Raw genomic sequence first — 17157 nt, 5'->3', positions numbered from 1 at the left:
TCTACTCTTGTGAAAAAGCAAACAGCGGTGCAGGATGCAAGTTTCAGGGAGCCCAAGATGAAACTTTCTTTTAGTCTGCTGAGAAAAGAGAGTGAATGCGAAGTAGATTTTAACACGGCTCTGGGAGCGAGCCGAGTGCGGGCTAACCGGGAGAATTGCTTGAAAGAAAAGCCATACCAAATGAGCGGTCAGAACAAAGCCTCAATACAGTGTTCCCGTTGTGTTTTTGTTGCTGCCGCTGTTTGCTTTTTCACAAGAGCGCACCTGTTGAGGGGGGTTCTGGGGGGGCCTGGGTGATGGTGGGTCTCAGGCCTGGGCTGCTGCGACTGGTGTGACCGGGTGGTTTGTTTGTTTGTTTTTTGTTGTTGTTTGTTTGTTTTTTGTAGAGGTCCTCCGGAGTGGGGTTGGGTTGAGTGGGGTGGGGCGGGATGGGTACCTTCTGGGGGTACAGTAGCTCCCAGAATATGGTCGCTGCAGGCCCCGAGCCTGGTGGACATCAGGCCCTCCTGTCCTGTGTTGGCTCCCTGGTAGCGGGGATGCCTATTGCAGCCAGTCCCTGGCTGCCCCCAGTGTATATCCCCATACCCCTCTCCCTTCTGGCTCCTGTACACAGCACACACTCACACATGAAGGGTTTTGGGGGCGTGTGTGTTCGGTGGGGTGTAGTGGACTCTGCAGTAGTTGCACTCTGCAGTTCCCACCCCTGTTTTAATTACACCTTAGACATTACTACTTATCAAACACACTCACACACACACATTAGGTCTTGGGGGGTGGTTGCACTGAGTGGCATCTGGTGGGCGGGGCTCTTTGGGTATGTAGGCTTCCCAGAGGGCCACGCTCCCAGTTCTACAAGTTTGGCTGCCCCTCAATTTTAATTGCTCACTATTAGAAAATATTGAAGAGCCAGAAGGGTGAGGGGAGGGGTCTTCTTCGCACACCCCTGCTTCCTGGTTGCTGCTCGGGGTGGGAGGGGCCAGGAGGATTAATTAATTGTTCTGCTGGTTTGGGGTCTGTGGTGGCTGGGGGGCTGCTGGCCCCCTGGTGTGCCCGCTGCACTACACCCCAGCGGAGTCGAGGGAGGGAGGACGTGTGGATGTATGGGACATGAAAGTGTGTGTGGTAATGATTGGGCCTGGATCTTGGACTTGCTGTCGCCTGGCCTGCCTGTGCTTCTCCCGATGGGGGGGGCGGCGTGGCCTCTCTCCGCTGCTCGCGACTTCACCCACCTGTGGGCACGTCTTGACTCCCAGGGCACTTGGCCAGGGGTGCTGGGGCAGGCGCTGACCCACTGTGTGGCTGTCTGGGGCGCTTGGCCCTCCTGGGTATTGGGTGGGGCCTCTGCCGGGGGGTTTGGGGGCGCTCGGGCTCCTGGGGCCCGGATCCAGTGCACGGCCCATGTCTGGGCGGCTGGTGCCTGGCGACGTCGGTGGGCTGTTGCCCCTGGCTCCCGGAGGGCCTCTGCCCTATGCTTATGGGGGCTCTTTCCGGGGGCTTCCTCTGCAGTCTTCTGGGTGGATGCGTGGTTGCCCCTGCGGTGGGCTTCCTGGGTTCTGTGCTCTGTGGGGGCTGCTGGTGGCCCGGGTCTTGTGGCCCTCTCTGCCTGCTTCTGATTGCTTGGGGGGGCTGTGGATTGTGGCCCTGTATGCTTATACACTCATAACTAAGCACGGTTATCATGTAGGTCCTGTGCCATGGGTGTTGCATGTTCTCACACACACACAACCACATTCATTAGTCCAGTAGCATGGTCGCTAAGCAGTTGATGTATTATCATGTCGTCTCAGGTCATCTATATCCACAGCTGTGTTGTATGCGATGTATGTTCTGTTTTTCTCTTCTTTCCTCTTCTTCTTTCCTTGTCCCCCGGTCCGGTTCAGTTCTATTACATGTCATATATTGTAAACAGAAATAAATAAATGGGCATCAAGGGGAGCTTTACATTTATAAAACTTCCCTTGGCAAAGCAAATCTGTTTGGCATCAAAGGTATTCAGACTACAATTCTGCTGCCATAATACTGAACACGATAAGGGGAAAAAAAAAAAAAGTAAAGAAGACAGTTCTGCCGAAAGCCAGGGACTAGACCTGTTCTAAGTTCTGTACTTTTTAAAAGGGAGCCAACACAGGACAGGAGGGCCTGATGTCCACCAGGCTCGGGGCCTGCAGCGACCATATTCTGGGAGCTACTGTACCCCCAGAAGGTACCCATCCCGCCCCACCCCACTAAACCCAACCCCACTCCGGAGGACCTCTACAAAAAACAAACAAACAACAACAAAAAACAAACAAACAAACCACCCGGTCACACCAGTCGCAGCAGCCCGGGCCTGAGACCCACCATCACCCAGGCCCCCCCCAGGCCCCCCCTCAACAGGTGCGCTCTTGTGAAAAAGCAAACAGCGGCAGCAACAAAAACACAACGGGAACACCGTATTGAGGCTTTGTTCTGACCGCTCATTTGGTATGGCGTTTCTTTCAAGCAATTCTCCCGGTTAGCCCACACTCGGCTCGCTCCCAGAGCTGTGTTAAAGTCTACTTCGCATTCACTCTCTTTTCTCAGCAGACTAAAAGAAAGTTTCATCTTGGGCTCCCTGAAACTTCCATCCTGCACCGCTGTTTGCTTTTTCACAAGAGCAGAGAAGAGCGCACCGTTCCCAGCGGCACTGCAGTACTGGGTCGATGCTTGGAGTGAACGGAGCAAGCTTCTTTTTCAACTCCTATTCTTAAAAATCCATTTAATATGTAGTCCTCGTATAGAGGACATATTAAACTGATAAGAACAGATACTACACTTGATCTTAGCCAAAAGGCCGAGAAGCGATAACTGTCCACTGTTTCAGGTCCGAGGGCCCTTGCTGGCACAATGCGCACTTGTAGCAGTGTTCTTTTTATGGCCATAGGTGGCCAGAGTGTCACGTTGCACCTCCGCCCACCCGCTGCACTGAGCACTCTTCAGCCCTTTTAAATGGTATAACTTTGCACTCCCGCATGCTCCAGCAAGCACCATTCAAGCAACAACTTTGCACTCCAGCTTCGAACATCGGCACAATCGCAACAAGTAAGGCGACTCTACTCAGAGAAGTCACTCTGCACAGTAACAAGATTTCTTTTGCACAGACAGAAAGGGCTTCACCCGCAAAGGTAAAGCCTGCCAAAAATAGAAACAACTCATTAGTGCTGCTCTCCACGAAAGTCTTTAGTAAAAGGCGAAAGACTTGTATGTTATGAAGAGAAACCAGAGTACGATTATCCGTCACTGCGGGAGCAGGGCATCAGGCTAGTTGCCATAGCCACCTTCCCCATGGTGAGCGTTGCTTGGTTGAAACGCTTGCCCCTGTGCAATCGACAAGGCAGCAACAAAAACACCACGGGAACACCGTATTGAGGCTTTGTTCTGACCGCTCATTTGGTGTCGCGTTTCTTTCAAGCAATTCTCCCGGTTAGCCCACACTCGGCTCGCTCCCAGAGCCGTGTTAAAGTCTACTTCGCATTCACTCTCTTTTCTCAGCAGACTCTTGGGATTTTATCTATAAAATGAATTCCTTCACTCAAACTATGTTAAAACTGCTTTGTCCTTCATATTTACCATGTCTAGAAAGATTTAAACAAAAAAAAAACAACGTTGTACTTTGCAGTAAAAGAAAGAGCAAATCTAAAGTTTCAGGAATCCGAGAATAAGCTTACTTTCATGAGTTCTTCACGATTTCGGATTTTGCTATAAAATGAATTCCTTCACTCAAACTAAATTAAAACTGCTAAACCGCTAATCTGTTACATGTAAGGCAGATGTCAAATTCACCGAAATAGGATCTAAGGGTATTCGGCCAATCGAGCTGTAGCAGCTTTGGTAAAAGAGTATAAGTTGAAGAGTTTGTGAATAAAGGTGTGCGCACACATAGTGAGCTGTAGGAAAATAGGCAGGGAGCAATGCCGGCTGGGGTATATGTTCTTGTATGTTGTCTGACTGTTTGATTTGAATGTGTTGTGTAAGTGTCCTGTTGAATGTTACATGTTTGGGCTTTGACACTTCACTGTGGTTGTTAACTGTGTGGTGTGTCCTGAAATGTTATATGTTTGGGCTGTGTGACATGCTTAATGCTTGTCAGTAGCTACCCACTTATTCATATATAGCAACTGACAACATAAGAAGTCTGGACATACTTTGATAGTAGTTGTAGAAGTATCCTTATTGATAATAGATAAACTAATTCATAGTGATAGAACAGTAGATGAACAGGTGCCTGCACATGTCTCACGAAAATAAAATGGGTGTATGATTGCTGACGGCAGAGCAATACTGCCAAACTTATGAGTTCTTGTGGCAAACTTGATTCAGTGTCTTGACGTGTATACGCTGTTTCGCTGACTTGATTGTCACAAGAAACAAAGTGTGTTTGATAAGATCCGACCATTTTATTACGGGAGGATCAGTATGTATGGATTCTGATGTGACTGATAAACCCATTCGTATCGTAAGCATAATCTAATACGTGAGACAACGCCCTGGCACACAATAAAAAAAAAAAAGAGAGAGCGGTTTTGTGTCCCCACAGTCCATAATGTAGAACAGAGAGAAAAAAGCCTTTCTGATTTGGTGTGTGTGCTCACAGTGCAGAGTGTAGAGAAAAGAGAGAAAAGAAAGCCGTTTTGGTGTCACGGGTGTTGTGACTTACACACACACATTTCTGAATTGAGAAAGGAAATTATTTTAGAGGAAGCACTAGAGTTTAGATCCCACATTTGTTGATAGGCATTCATTTATTTCTTCACTTCTGATGAAGTTTCAACAATAAACAACAAACTTTGTATTATGAGAAAGAACCAGACTCATTCTTCAGGAATCCGAAAATAAGCTCTATTTTACGAGTTATGCACAAATTCGGATTCTCCTATAAAACGAATTCCTTAACTCTAACCAAGTTAAGACTGCTTTGTCCTTCATATTTATTCATGTCTAATCAAGTTTCAACGATAAACAACGTTGTACTTTGTACTTCTTCAGCAATAAGCATCTCTCGACATATGACGAAATACAGATTTTGCTATAAAATTAATTCCTTCTATCAGCCTGACTTAAAACTGTTTGTCCTCCTTATTTATCCACTTCAAATCAAGTTTCAACAATTAAAAAAATGTTGTAGTTTGAGAAAAAACAACTTAATCTTAAGCAATCAGTAGGGTAAGAAAGGGTAAGAAAAGGTGCAAATGCCAACCATACATCACTAAAAGGTGGTGCGGAAGTATTCGGCTGCAAGTAGGTGCGAATGCCTGACAATGTATGATCAAAAGAGGGAGCGGAGGTTTTCGGCTGCAAGGTCTGAATGTCCAACCATAATTTGTAAAAACCGGGGAAGAAAAGGCTCGAAAGCCCGACTATACACCATCAAAAGCGGGAGCGGAGGTGTTCGGCTGCAAGTAGGTGTGAATGTTCGACCATAATTTGTAAAAAGCGGGTAAGAAAAGGTTCGAATGCCCGACTATATATTAACCAAAGCAGAAGGAGAGGTCTTCGGATAAGAGTGGGTGAGAATTTACAACCATAATCTATAAAATGCGGTGAAAAAAAAGGTGTGAATACCCCATAGAACACTAAAAGGTAGAGCGGAAGTGTTCGGCTGCAAGAAGGTGTGAATGTCTGACCATAGTTTGTAAAAAGCGGGAAAGAAAAGGTTCGAATGCCCGACAATGTATGATCAAAAGAGGGAGCGGAGGTTTTCGGCTGAAACAAGGTCTGAATGTCCATCCATAATTTGTAAAAATCTGGGAAGAAAAGGCTCGAAAGCCCGACTATACACCATCAACAGCTGGAGCGGAGGTGTTCAGCTGCAAGAAGGTCTGAATGTCCATCAATAATTGCTAGAAAACATGGAAGAGAATTTTCGAATATCAAACCGCACATGATCATAAGCGGGAGAGGAGGTGTTAAAATGCAAAAAGGTGTGAATGTCCACCCATAATTACTGCAAAATGGGTAAGAAAAGGTACGAATGCCCAACCATACATCATCAAAAGCAGGAGTGGATGTGTTCGGCTACAAGAAGGTTTTAATGTCCGACCATAGTTTGTAAAAAGCGGGTAAGAAAAGGTTCGAGTGCCCGAATATACACCATCAAAAGAGGGAGCGGAGGTGTTCCGCTGTAAGACGGTGTGAATGTCCAACAATAGTTGGTAAAAAGCGGGTAAGAAAAGGTTAAAATACCCGACTGTACACAATCAATAGCGGGAGCGGAGTTGTTCGGCTACAAGAAGGTGTGAAAGTCCGACCATGGTTTGTAAAAAGCGGGTAAGAAAAGGTGCGAATGCCCGACAATGTATGATCAAAAGAGGGAGTGGAGGTTTTCGGCTGCAAGAAGGTCTGAATGTCCAACCATAATTTGTAAAAACCGGGGAAGAAAAGGCTCGAAAGCCCGACTATACACCATCAAAAGTGGGAGCGGAGGTGTTCAGCTTCAAGACGGTCTGAATGTCCATCAATAATTGCTAGAAAACATGAAAGAAAATTTTCGAATATCAAACCACACATCATCATAAGCGGGAGAGGAGGTGTTCAGCTGCAAGAAGGTGTGAATGTCTACCCATAATTACTGAAAAATGGGTAAGAAAAGGTGCGAATGCCTAACCATACATCATCAAAAGAGGGAGCGGAGGTGTTCCGCTGTAAGACGGTGTGAATGTCCGACCATAGATGGTAAAAAGCGGGTAAGAAAAGGTTAAATTACCCGACTGTACACAATCAAAAGAGGGAGCGGAGTTGTTCAGCTAAGAGAAGGTGTGAAAGTCCGACCTTGGTTTGTAAAAAGCGGGTAAGAAAAGGTTCGTATGCCCGAATATACACCATCAAAAGCGGAAGCGGAGGTGTTCGGCTGCAAGATATTGTGAACGTCCGACCAAAGTTTGTAAAAAGCAGTTAAGAAAAGGTTCGAATATCTAACCAAACATAAGAATGAGTCTTTTCCGCTGTAGAATGCCCGACTATAGACCATCAAATGCGGGAGCGGAGGTGTTCGGCTCTGAGTAGGTGTGAATGTCCGACCATAATTGCTGAAGAATGTGTTAGAAAAGGTAAGAATGCTGGACCATACATCATCAAAAGCGGTAGAGGTGGTGTTCGGCTTCAAAAAGGTGTGACTGTTCGACTAAAGTTTGTAAAAAGTGGGTAAGACAAGGTTGCTAATGCCTGACAATGTATGATCAAAAGCGGGAGCGGAGGTGTTCAGCTGCAAGAAGGTCTACATGTCCATCAATAATTGCTAGAAAACATGAAAGAAACTTTTCGAAAATCATACCGCACATGATCATAAGTGGGATAGGAGGTGTTCAGCTGCAAGGTGTGAATGTCCACCCATAATTCCTGAAAAATGGGCAAAAAAAAGGTGTGAATGCCCAACCATACATCATCAAAAGCAGGAGTGGAAGTGTTCAGCTACAAGAAGGTGTGAACGTCCAACCAAAATATGTAAAAAGAAGTTAAGAAAAGGTTCGAATATCCAACCAAACATAATCAAAAGCGGGAGCAGAGCTGTTCGACTGCAAGTAGGTGTGAATGTCAGATCATAATTTGCAAAAAGCTGATGAGAAAGGGTGAGAATGCCCGACTATACATCATCAAATGCGGGAGCGGAGTTGTTCGGCTGTGAGTAGGTGTGAATCTCCGACCATAATTGCTGAAAAATGTGTTAGAAAAGGTAAAAATGCCGGTCCATACATCATCAAAAGCGAGAGAGGTTGTGTTCGGCTGCAAGTAGGTGTGAATGTCCAGCCATAATTACTCACAAACGGGTAAGAAAAGGTAGTATTGCCAGACCATATATGATCAAAACAGGGAGCGGAGGTGGTTCAGCTGCAAGAAGGTTTGAATGTCAAACTAAAGTTAAAATATATTAACAAAAGCGGGAGGAGAGGTCTTCGGATGAAAGTGGTTGAAAATTTCCAACCATAATGTATAAAATGCGGTGAAAAAAAAGGTCAGATAGAACACTAAAAGGTGGAGCGGAAGTGTTCGGCTGCAAGAAGGTGTGAATGTCCGACTATATTTGGTGAAAAGCAGGTGAAGCAAGGTCTGAATGCCCAACCTTACATCATCAAAAGCAAGATCAGAGTTGTTTGGCTGCAAGAAGGCCATAGTTTGCCAAAAGCGGGTAAGGTGCGAATGTCCGACAAAATATCAACAAAATTTGGGGCGGAGGTTTTCGGATGCAAGTGGGTGTGAATATCCCACCATACAAGTATGGTGGAGAGGAAGCTGTGAATAGCCGACCATAGTTTGGAAAAAGCGGGTAAGAAAAGGTTTGAATGCCCGAACATACACCATCAAAAGAGGGAGCGGAGGTGTTCCGCTGTACGAAGGTGTGAATGTCCGACCATACTTGGTAAAAAGCGGGTAAGAAAAGGTTAAAATACCCGACTGTACACAATCAATAGCGGGAGCGGATGTGTTCGACTACAAGAAGGTGTGACAGTCTGACCATGGTTTGTAAAAAGCGGGTAAGAAAAGGTGCGAATGTCCGACAATGTATGATCAAAAGAGAGAGCGGAGGTTTTCGGATACACGAAGGTTTGAATGTCCTACCATAGTTTGTAAATAGCGGGTAAGAAAAGGTTTGAATGCCCGACTATACACCATCAAAAGAGGGAGCGGAGGTGTTCCGCTGTACGAAGGTGTGAATGTCCGATCATATTTGGTAAAAAGCGGGTAAGAAAAGGTTAAAATACCCGACTGTACACAATCAATAGCGGGAGCGGAGTTGTTCGGCTACAAGAAGGTGTGAAAGTCCGACCATGGTTTGTAAAAAGCAGTTAAGAAAAGGTTCGAATATCCAACCAAACATAATCAAAAGCGGGAGCAGAGCTGTTCGACTGCAAGTAGGTGTGAATGTCCAGCCATAATTACTCACAAACGGGGGAAGAAAAGGTAGTATTGCCAGACCATACATGATCAAAACAGGGAGCGGAGGTTCAGCTGCAAGGTGTGAATGTCTGACTATAGTTTGTAAAAAGCGGGTAAGACAAGGTGCGAATGCCCAACAATGTATGATCAAAAGAGAGAGTGGAGGTGTTCGGCTGCAAGGTCTGAATGTCCAACCATAATTTGTAAAAACCGGGTAAGAAAAGGCTCGAAAGCCCGACTATACATCATCAAAAGCAGGAGCGGAGGTCTTCAGCTGCAAGAAGGTGTGAATGTTCGACTAAAATTTGTAAAAAGCTGGTAAGACAAGGAGCGATGTCCCGACATTGTATGATCAAAAGCGGGAGCGGAGGTGTCCAGCTGTGAGTAGGTGTGAATGTCCGACCATAATTGCTGAAAAATGTGTTAGAAAAGGTAAGAATACTGGACCATACATCATCAAAATTGGGAGAGGTGGTGTTCGGCTGCAAGAAGGTGTGAAAGTCTGACAATGGTTTGTAAAAAGCGGGTAAAAAAAGGTTCGAATGCCCGAATATACATCATCAAAAGCGGAAGCGGAGGTGTTCGGATGCAAGAAGGTGTGAACGTCCGACCAAAGTTTGTAAAAAGCAGTGAAAAGCGAGAAAAAGCATTTCGTGAGTTCTGCATGATTTGGGATTTTGCTTATAAAATGCATTACTTCACTCAAACTATGTTAAAACTGATTTGTCCTTCATATTTACCATGTCTAGAAATATTTAAACAAAAAAACAACGTTGTACTTTGCAGTAAAAGAAAGAGCAAATCTAAAGTTTCAGGAATCCGAGAATAAGCTTACTTTCATGAGTTCTGCACGATTTCGGATTTTGCTATAAAATGAATTGCTTTGCTCAAACCAAGTTAAAACTGCTTTGTCCTTCCATATTCATCAATGTCTAGATCGACTTCAACAAAGAAAAACATTGGACTTTGCAGTAGAAGAAGTTGAAATCCATCTACACATTGATAATTATGAAGGACAAAGCAGTTCCCACTTGCCCATAAGAAAACAAGCTTATTCTCGGATTCCTGATCCTTCAGTGTTGCTCTTTCTTCTACTGCAAAATACAACGTTGTTCTTTGTTGAAGTCGATCTAGACATTGATAAATATGAAGGAAAAAGCAGTTTTAACTTGGTTTGAGTGAATGAATTCATTTTATACATAAAATCCGAAATCGTGCAGAACTCATGAAAATAAGCTTATTCTCGGATTCCTAAAACTTTTGATTGGCTCTTTCTTTTACTGCAAAGTACAACGTTGTTTTTTTGTTTAAATCTATCGAGACATTGATAAATATGAAGGTAAAAGCCGTTTTAACATAGTTTGAGTGAAGGAATTGATTTTATAGATAAAATCCCAAATCATGCAGAACTCCTCAAAAGGGGCGTATGGCTTAATCACAAGTGTGGTTCTTTCTCATTCAGGGTAGTATGAGGAAGTTTATGCTTGAAATATATGTAGAAATGGGTACATATGAAGGACAAAGCAGTGTTAACTTAGTTTGAGTGAAGGAATTCATTTTATACATAAAATCCCAAATCATGCAGAACGTATGAAAAGAAGCTTATTCTCGGATTCCTGATCCTTCAGTTTTGCTCTTTCTTCTACTGCAAAATACAATGTTGTTCTTTGTTGAAGTCGATCTAGACATTGATAAATATGAAGGAAAAAGCAGTTTTAACTTGGTTTGAGTGAATGAATTCATTTTATACATAAAATCCGAAATCGTGCAGAACTCATGAAAATAAGCTTATTCTCGGATTCCTAAAACTTTTGATTTGCTCTTTCTTTTATTGCAAAGTACAACGTTGTTTTTTGTTTAAATCTATCGAGACATTGATAAATATGAAGGTAAAAGCCGTTTTAACATAGTTTGAGTGAAGGAATTAATTTTATAGATAAAATCCCAAATCATGCAGAACTCCTCAAAAGGGAGGTATGGCTTAATCACAAGTGTGGCTCTTTCTCATTCAGGGTAATATGAGGAAGTTTATGCTTGAAATATATGTAGAAATGGGTACATATGAAGGACAAAGCAATGTTAACTTAGTTTGCGTGAAGAAATTCATTTTATACATAAAATCCGAAATCGTGCAGAACTCATGAAAATAAGCTTATTCTCGGATTCCTAAAACTTTTGACTTGCACTTTCTTTTACTGCAAAGTACAACGTTGTTTTTTGTTGAAATCTATCTAGACATTGATAAATACCAGCCGAAACTCTGCTGCCGCTTATGATAATTTATGGTTGGGCATTCTTACCTTTTCTTACCCGCTTTTTACAAATTATGATCTTACATTCACACCTACTTGCAGTCGAACACCTTCTCATCCACTTATGATCATGTGCGGTTGGGCTTTCGCACCTTTTCTTACCCATTTTTCAGTAATTATGGGTGGACATTCAGACCTTCTTGCAGCCGAAAACCTCCGCTCCTCTTTTGATCATACATTGTCGGGCATTCACACCTTGTCTTACCCGCTTTTTACAAACTTTAGTCGGACATTCAAACCTTCTTGCAGCTGAACCACCTCCGCTCCCTGTTTTGATCATATATGGTCTGGCAATAGTACCTTTTCTTACCCGTTTGTGAGTAATTATGGCTGGACATTCACACCTTCTTGCAGCCGAACACAACCTCTCCCGCTTTTGATGATATATGGTCCGGCATTCTTACCTTTTCTAACACATTTTTCAGCAATTATGGTCGGACATTCACACCTACTCACAGACGAACACCTCCGCTCCCGCATTTGATAGTGTATAGTCGGGCATTCTCACCCTTTCTCATCAGCTTTTTGCAAATTATGATCTGATATTCACACCTACTTGCAGTCGAACAGCTCTGCTCCCGCTTTTGATTATGTTTGGTTGGATATTCGAACATTTTCTTAATGCTTTTTACAAACTTTGGTCGGACGTTCACACCGTCTTGCAGCCGAACACCTCCGCTTCCGCTTTTGATGGTGTATAGTCGGGCATTCGAGCCTTTTCTTACCCACCTATTACTTACTATGGTTGGACATTCAAACCTTCTTGTAGCCGAACACATCCGCTCCTGCTTTTGATGATGTATGATTTGGCATTCGCACCTTTTCTTACCCATTTTTCAGTAATTATTGGTCGGACGTTCAGACCTTCTTGCACCTGAACACCTCTGCTCCCGCTTTTGATGGTGTATAGTCGGGCTTTCGAGCCTTTTCTTCCCCGATTTTTACAAATTATGGTTGGACATTCAGACCTTGCAGCCGAAAACCTCCGCTCCCTCTTTTGATCATACATTGTCGGGCATTCGCCCCTTGTCTTACACGGTTTTTACAAACTTTAGTCAGACATTCACACCTTGCAGCTGAACCACCTCCATTCCCTGTTTTGATCATGTGTGGTCTGGAAATACTACCTTTTCTTTCCCCGTTTGTGAGTAATTATGGCTGGACATTCACATCTACTTGCAGCCGAAAAACCACCTCTCCCGCTTTTGATGATGTATTGTCCGGCATTCTAGTCTTTTCTATCACATTTTTCAGCAATTATGATCTGACATTCACACCTACTTGCAGTCGAACAGCTCTGCTCCCGCTTTTGATTATGTTCGGTTGGATATTCAAACCTTTTCTTAACTGCTTTTTACAAACTTTGGTCGGACGTTCACGCCTTCTTGCAGCCGAACACCACCTCTCCCGATTTTGATGATGTATGGACCGTCATTCTTACCTTTTCTAACACATTTTTCAGCAATTATGGTTGGAGAATCACACCTACTCACAGCCGAACAACTCCGCTACCGCATTTGATGGTGTATAGTCGGGATTTCTCACCCTTTCTCATCAGCTTTTTGCAAATTATTCTCTAACATTCACACCTACTTGCAGTTGAACAGCTCTGCTCCCGCTTTTGATTATGTTTGGTTAGATAATCGAACCTTTTCTTAACTGCTTTTTTACAAACTTTGGTCGGACGTTCACACCTTCTTGCAGCCGAACACCTACGCTTCCGGTTTTGATAGTGTATATTCGGGCATACGAACCTTTTCTTACCCGCTTTTTACAAACCATGGTCGGACTTTCACTATTTCTCTTAGCTGAACAACTCCGCTCCCTCTTTTGATTGTGTACAGTCGGGTATTTTAACCTTTTCTTACCCGCTTTTTACCAACTATGATCGGACATTCACACCGTCTTACAGCGGAACACCTCCGCTCCCTCTTTTGATGGAGTATGTTCGGGCATTCGAACCTTTTCTTACCCGCTTTTTACAAACCAGGGTCGGACTTTCACACCTTTTAGTAGCCGAACAACTCCGCTCCCGCTATTGATTGTGTACAGTCGGGTATTTTACCTTTTCTTACCCGCTTTTTACCAACTATGGTCAGACATTCACACCGTCTTACAGCGGAACACCTCCTCTCCCGCTTATGATCATATACGGTTTGATATTCGAAAATTTACTTTCTTGTTTTAAAGCAATTATTGATGGACATTCAAACCTTCTTTTTGATGGTGTATAGTCGGGCTTTCGAGCCTTTTCTTCCCGGTTTTTACAAACCATGATCGGACTTTCACACCTTCTTGTAGCCGAACAACTCCGCTCCCGCTATTGATTGTGTACAGTCGGGTATTTTAACCTTTTCTTACCCGCTTTTTACCAACTATGGTCGGACATTCACACCGTCTTACAGCGGAACACCTCTGCTCCCACTTTTGATGGTGTATAGTCGGGCATTCGAACCTTTTCTTACCCGCTTTTTACAAACTATGGTGGGACATTCAAACCTTCTTGTATCCGAAAACCTCCGCTCTCTCTTTTGATCATACATTGTCGGACATTCGCACCTTTTCTTACCCGCTTTTTACAAACTATGGTCGGACTTTCACACCTTCTTGTAACCGAACACATCCGCTCCCGCTATTGATTGTGTACAGTCGGGTATTTTAACCTTTTCTTACCCGCTTTTTACCAACTATGGTCGGACATTCACACCTTCGTACAGCGGAACACCTCCGCTCCCTCTTTTGATGGTGTATGTTCGGGTATTCAAACCTTTTCTTACCCGCTTTTTCCAAACTATGGTCGGCTATTCACAGCTTCCTCTCCACCATACTTGTATGGTTGGATATTCACACCCACTTGCATCCGAAGACCTCTGCCCCAAATTTTGTGGATATTTAGTCGGACATTCGCACCTTACCCGCTTTTGGCAAACTATGGCCTTCTTGCAGCCAAACACCTCTGATCTCGCTTTTGATGATGTAAGGTTGGGCATTCAGACCTTGCTTCACCTGCTTTTCACCAAATATAGTCGGACATTCACACCTTCTTGCAGCCGAACACTTCCGCTCCACCTTTTAGTGTTCTATCACACCTTTTTTTCACCGCATTTTATACATTATGGTCGGAAATTTTCAACCACTCTCATCCGAAGACCTCTCCTCCCGCTTTCTTTAATATATTTGAACTTTAGTCGGACATTCAAACCTTCTTGCAGCTGAACCACCTCCGCTCCCTGTTTTGATCATATATGGTCTGGCAATACTACCTTTTCTTACCCGTTTGTGAGTAATTATGGCTGGACATTCACACCTACTTGCAGCCGAACACAACCTCTCTCGCTTTTGATGATGTATGGACCGGCATTTTTACCTTTTCTAACACATTTTTCAGCAATTATGGTCGGAGATTCACACCTACTCACAGCCGAACAACTCCGCTCCCGCATTTGATGATGTATAGTCGGGCATTCTCACCCTTTCTCATCAGCTTTTTGCAAATTATGATCTGACATTCACACCTACTTGCAGTCGAAAAGCTCTGTTCCCGCTTTTGATTATGTTTGGTTGGATATTCGAACCTTTTCTTAACTGCTTTTTACATATTTTGGTTGGATGTTCACACCTTCTTGTAGCCGAACACTTCCACTCCTGCTTTTGATGATGTATGGTTGGGCATTCACACCTTTTTTTTGCCCATTTTTCAGGAATTATGGGTGGACATTCACACCTTGCAGCTGAACACCTCCTATCCCACTTATGATCATGTGCGGTTTGATTTTCGAAAAGTTTCTTTCATGTTTTCTAGCAATTATTGATGGACATTTAGACCTTCTTGCAGCTGAACACCACCTCTCCCGATTTTGATTATGTATGGACCGGCATTTTTACCTTTTCTAACACATTTTTCAGCAATTATGGTTGGAGATTCACACCTACTCACAGCCGAACAACTCCGCTCCCGCATTTGATGGTGTATAGTCGGGCATTCTCACCCTTTCTCATCAGCTTTTTGCAAATTATGATCTGACATTCACACCTACTTGCAGTTGAACAGCTCTGCTCCCGCTTTTGATTATGTATGGTTGAATATTCTAACCTTTTCTTAACTGCTTTTTACAAACTTTGGTTGGACGTTCACACCTTCTTGTAGCCGAACACATGCACTCCTGCTTTTGATGATGTATGGTTGGGCATTCGCACCTTTTTTTTTACCCATTTTTCAGGTATTATGGGTGGACATTCACACCTTCTTGCAGCTGAACACCTCCTCTCCCACTTATGATCATGTGTGGTTTGATTTTCGAAAATTTTCTTTCATGTTTTCTAGCAATTATTGATGGACATTTAGACCTTCTTGCAGCTGAACACCACCTCTCCCGATTTTGATTATGTATGGACCGGCATTTTTACCTTTTCTAACACATTTTTCAGCAATTATGGTTGGAGATTCACACCTACTAACAGCCGAACAACTCCGCTACCGCATTTGATGGTGTATAGTCAGGCATTCTCACCCTTTCTCATCAGCTTTTTGCAAATTATGATCTGACATTCACACCTACTTGCAGTCGAACAGCTCTGCTCCCGCTTTTGATTATGTTTAGTTAGATATTCGAACCTTTTCTTAACTGCTTTTTACAAACTTTGGTCGGACGTTCACAATATCTTGCAGCCGAACACCTCCGCTTCCGCTTTTGATGGTGTATATTCGGGCATACGAACCTTTTCTTACCCGCTTTTTACAAACCAAGGTCGGACTTTCACACCTTCTCTTAGCTGAACAACTCCGCTCCCTCTTTTGATTGTGTACAGTCGTGTAATTTAACCTTTTCTTACCCGCTTTTTACCATCTATGTTCGGACATTCACACCGTCTTACAGCGGAACACCTCCGCTCCCTCTTTTGATGATGTATGGTTAGGCATTCGCACCTTTTCTTACCCATTTTTCAGTAATTATGGGTAGACATTCACACCTTCTTGCAGCTGAACACCTCCTCTCCCGCTTATGATCATGTGCAGTTTGATATTCGAAAATTTTCTTTCATGTTTTCTAGCAATTATTGATGGACATTCAGACCGTCTTGCAGCTGAACACCTCCGCTCCCACTTTTGATGGTGTATAGTCGGGCTTTCGAGCCTTTTCTTCCCCGGTTTTTACAAATTATGGTTGGACATTCAGACCTTCTTGCAGCCGAAAACCTCCACTCCCTCTTTTGATCATACATTGTCGGGCATTCGCACCTTTTCTTACCCGCTTTTTACAAACCATGGTCGGACTTTCACACCTTTTAGTAGCCGAACAACTCTGCTCCCGCTATTGATTGTGTACAGTCGGGTATTTTAACCTTTTCTTACCCGCTTTTTACCAACTATGGTTGGAAATTCACACCTTCTTACAGCAGAACACCTCCGCTCCCTGTTTTGATTATGTATGGTTTGACATTCGCACCTTCTCTCACCCGCCTTTTACTATGGTCGGCCATTCACAGCTTCCTCTCCACCATACTTGTATGGTGGGATATTCACACCCACCTGCATCCGAAGACCTCCGCCCCCACTTTTGTTGATATTTAGTCGGTCATTCGCACCTTACCCGCTTTTGGCAAACTATGGCCTTCTTGCAGCCCAACACCTCTGATCTCGCTTTTGATGATGTAAGGTTGGGCATTCAGACCTTGCTTCACCTGCTTTTCACCAAATATAGTCGGACATTCACACCCACTTGCATCCGAAGACCTCCGCCCCAAATTTTGTTGATATTTAGTCGGACATTCGCACCTTACCCGCTTTTGGCAAACTATGGCCTTCTTGCAGCCAAACACCTCTGATCTCGCTTTTGATGATGTAAGGTTGGGCATTCAGGCCTTGCTTCACCTGCTTTTCACCAAATATAGTCGGACAGTCACACCTTCTTGCAGCCGAACACTTCCGCTCCACCTTTTAGTGTTCTATCACACC

The 17157-nt window shown here is 43.8% G+C and overlaps 2 non-coding genes across 2 annotated transcripts; both read right to left on the bottom strand.

The window, feature by feature from the left end:
• Window positions 1–2640: 2640 nt before the first annotated feature.
• On the bottom strand, window positions 2641–2824 carry LOC140285747 (U2 spliceosomal RNA). Its single transcript, XR_011910721.1, has one exon. It is a non-coding gene; the product is annotated as a U2 spliceosomal RNA (small nuclear RNA).
• Window positions 2825–3132: 308 nt separating this feature from the next.
• On the bottom strand, window positions 3133–3246 carry LOC140285780 (U5 spliceosomal RNA). The gene has a single exon (XR_011910732.1). It is a non-coding gene; the product is annotated as a U5 spliceosomal RNA (small nuclear RNA).
• Between the last annotated feature and the right edge of the window lie 13911 nt (window positions 3247–17157).

Source organism: Leuresthes tenuis, unplaced genomic scaffold, assembly GCF_036924035.1.
Source record: "Leuresthes tenuis unplaced genomic scaffold, fLeuTen1.0.hap1 SCAF_56, whole genome shotgun sequence".
Taxonomy (NCBI): Eukaryota; Metazoa; Chordata; class Actinopteri; order Atheriniformes; family Atherinopsidae; genus Leuresthes; species Leuresthes tenuis.
Note: the sequence above shows the minus strand (reverse complement) of the source record. Positions and strands in the feature narration are given on the sequence as shown.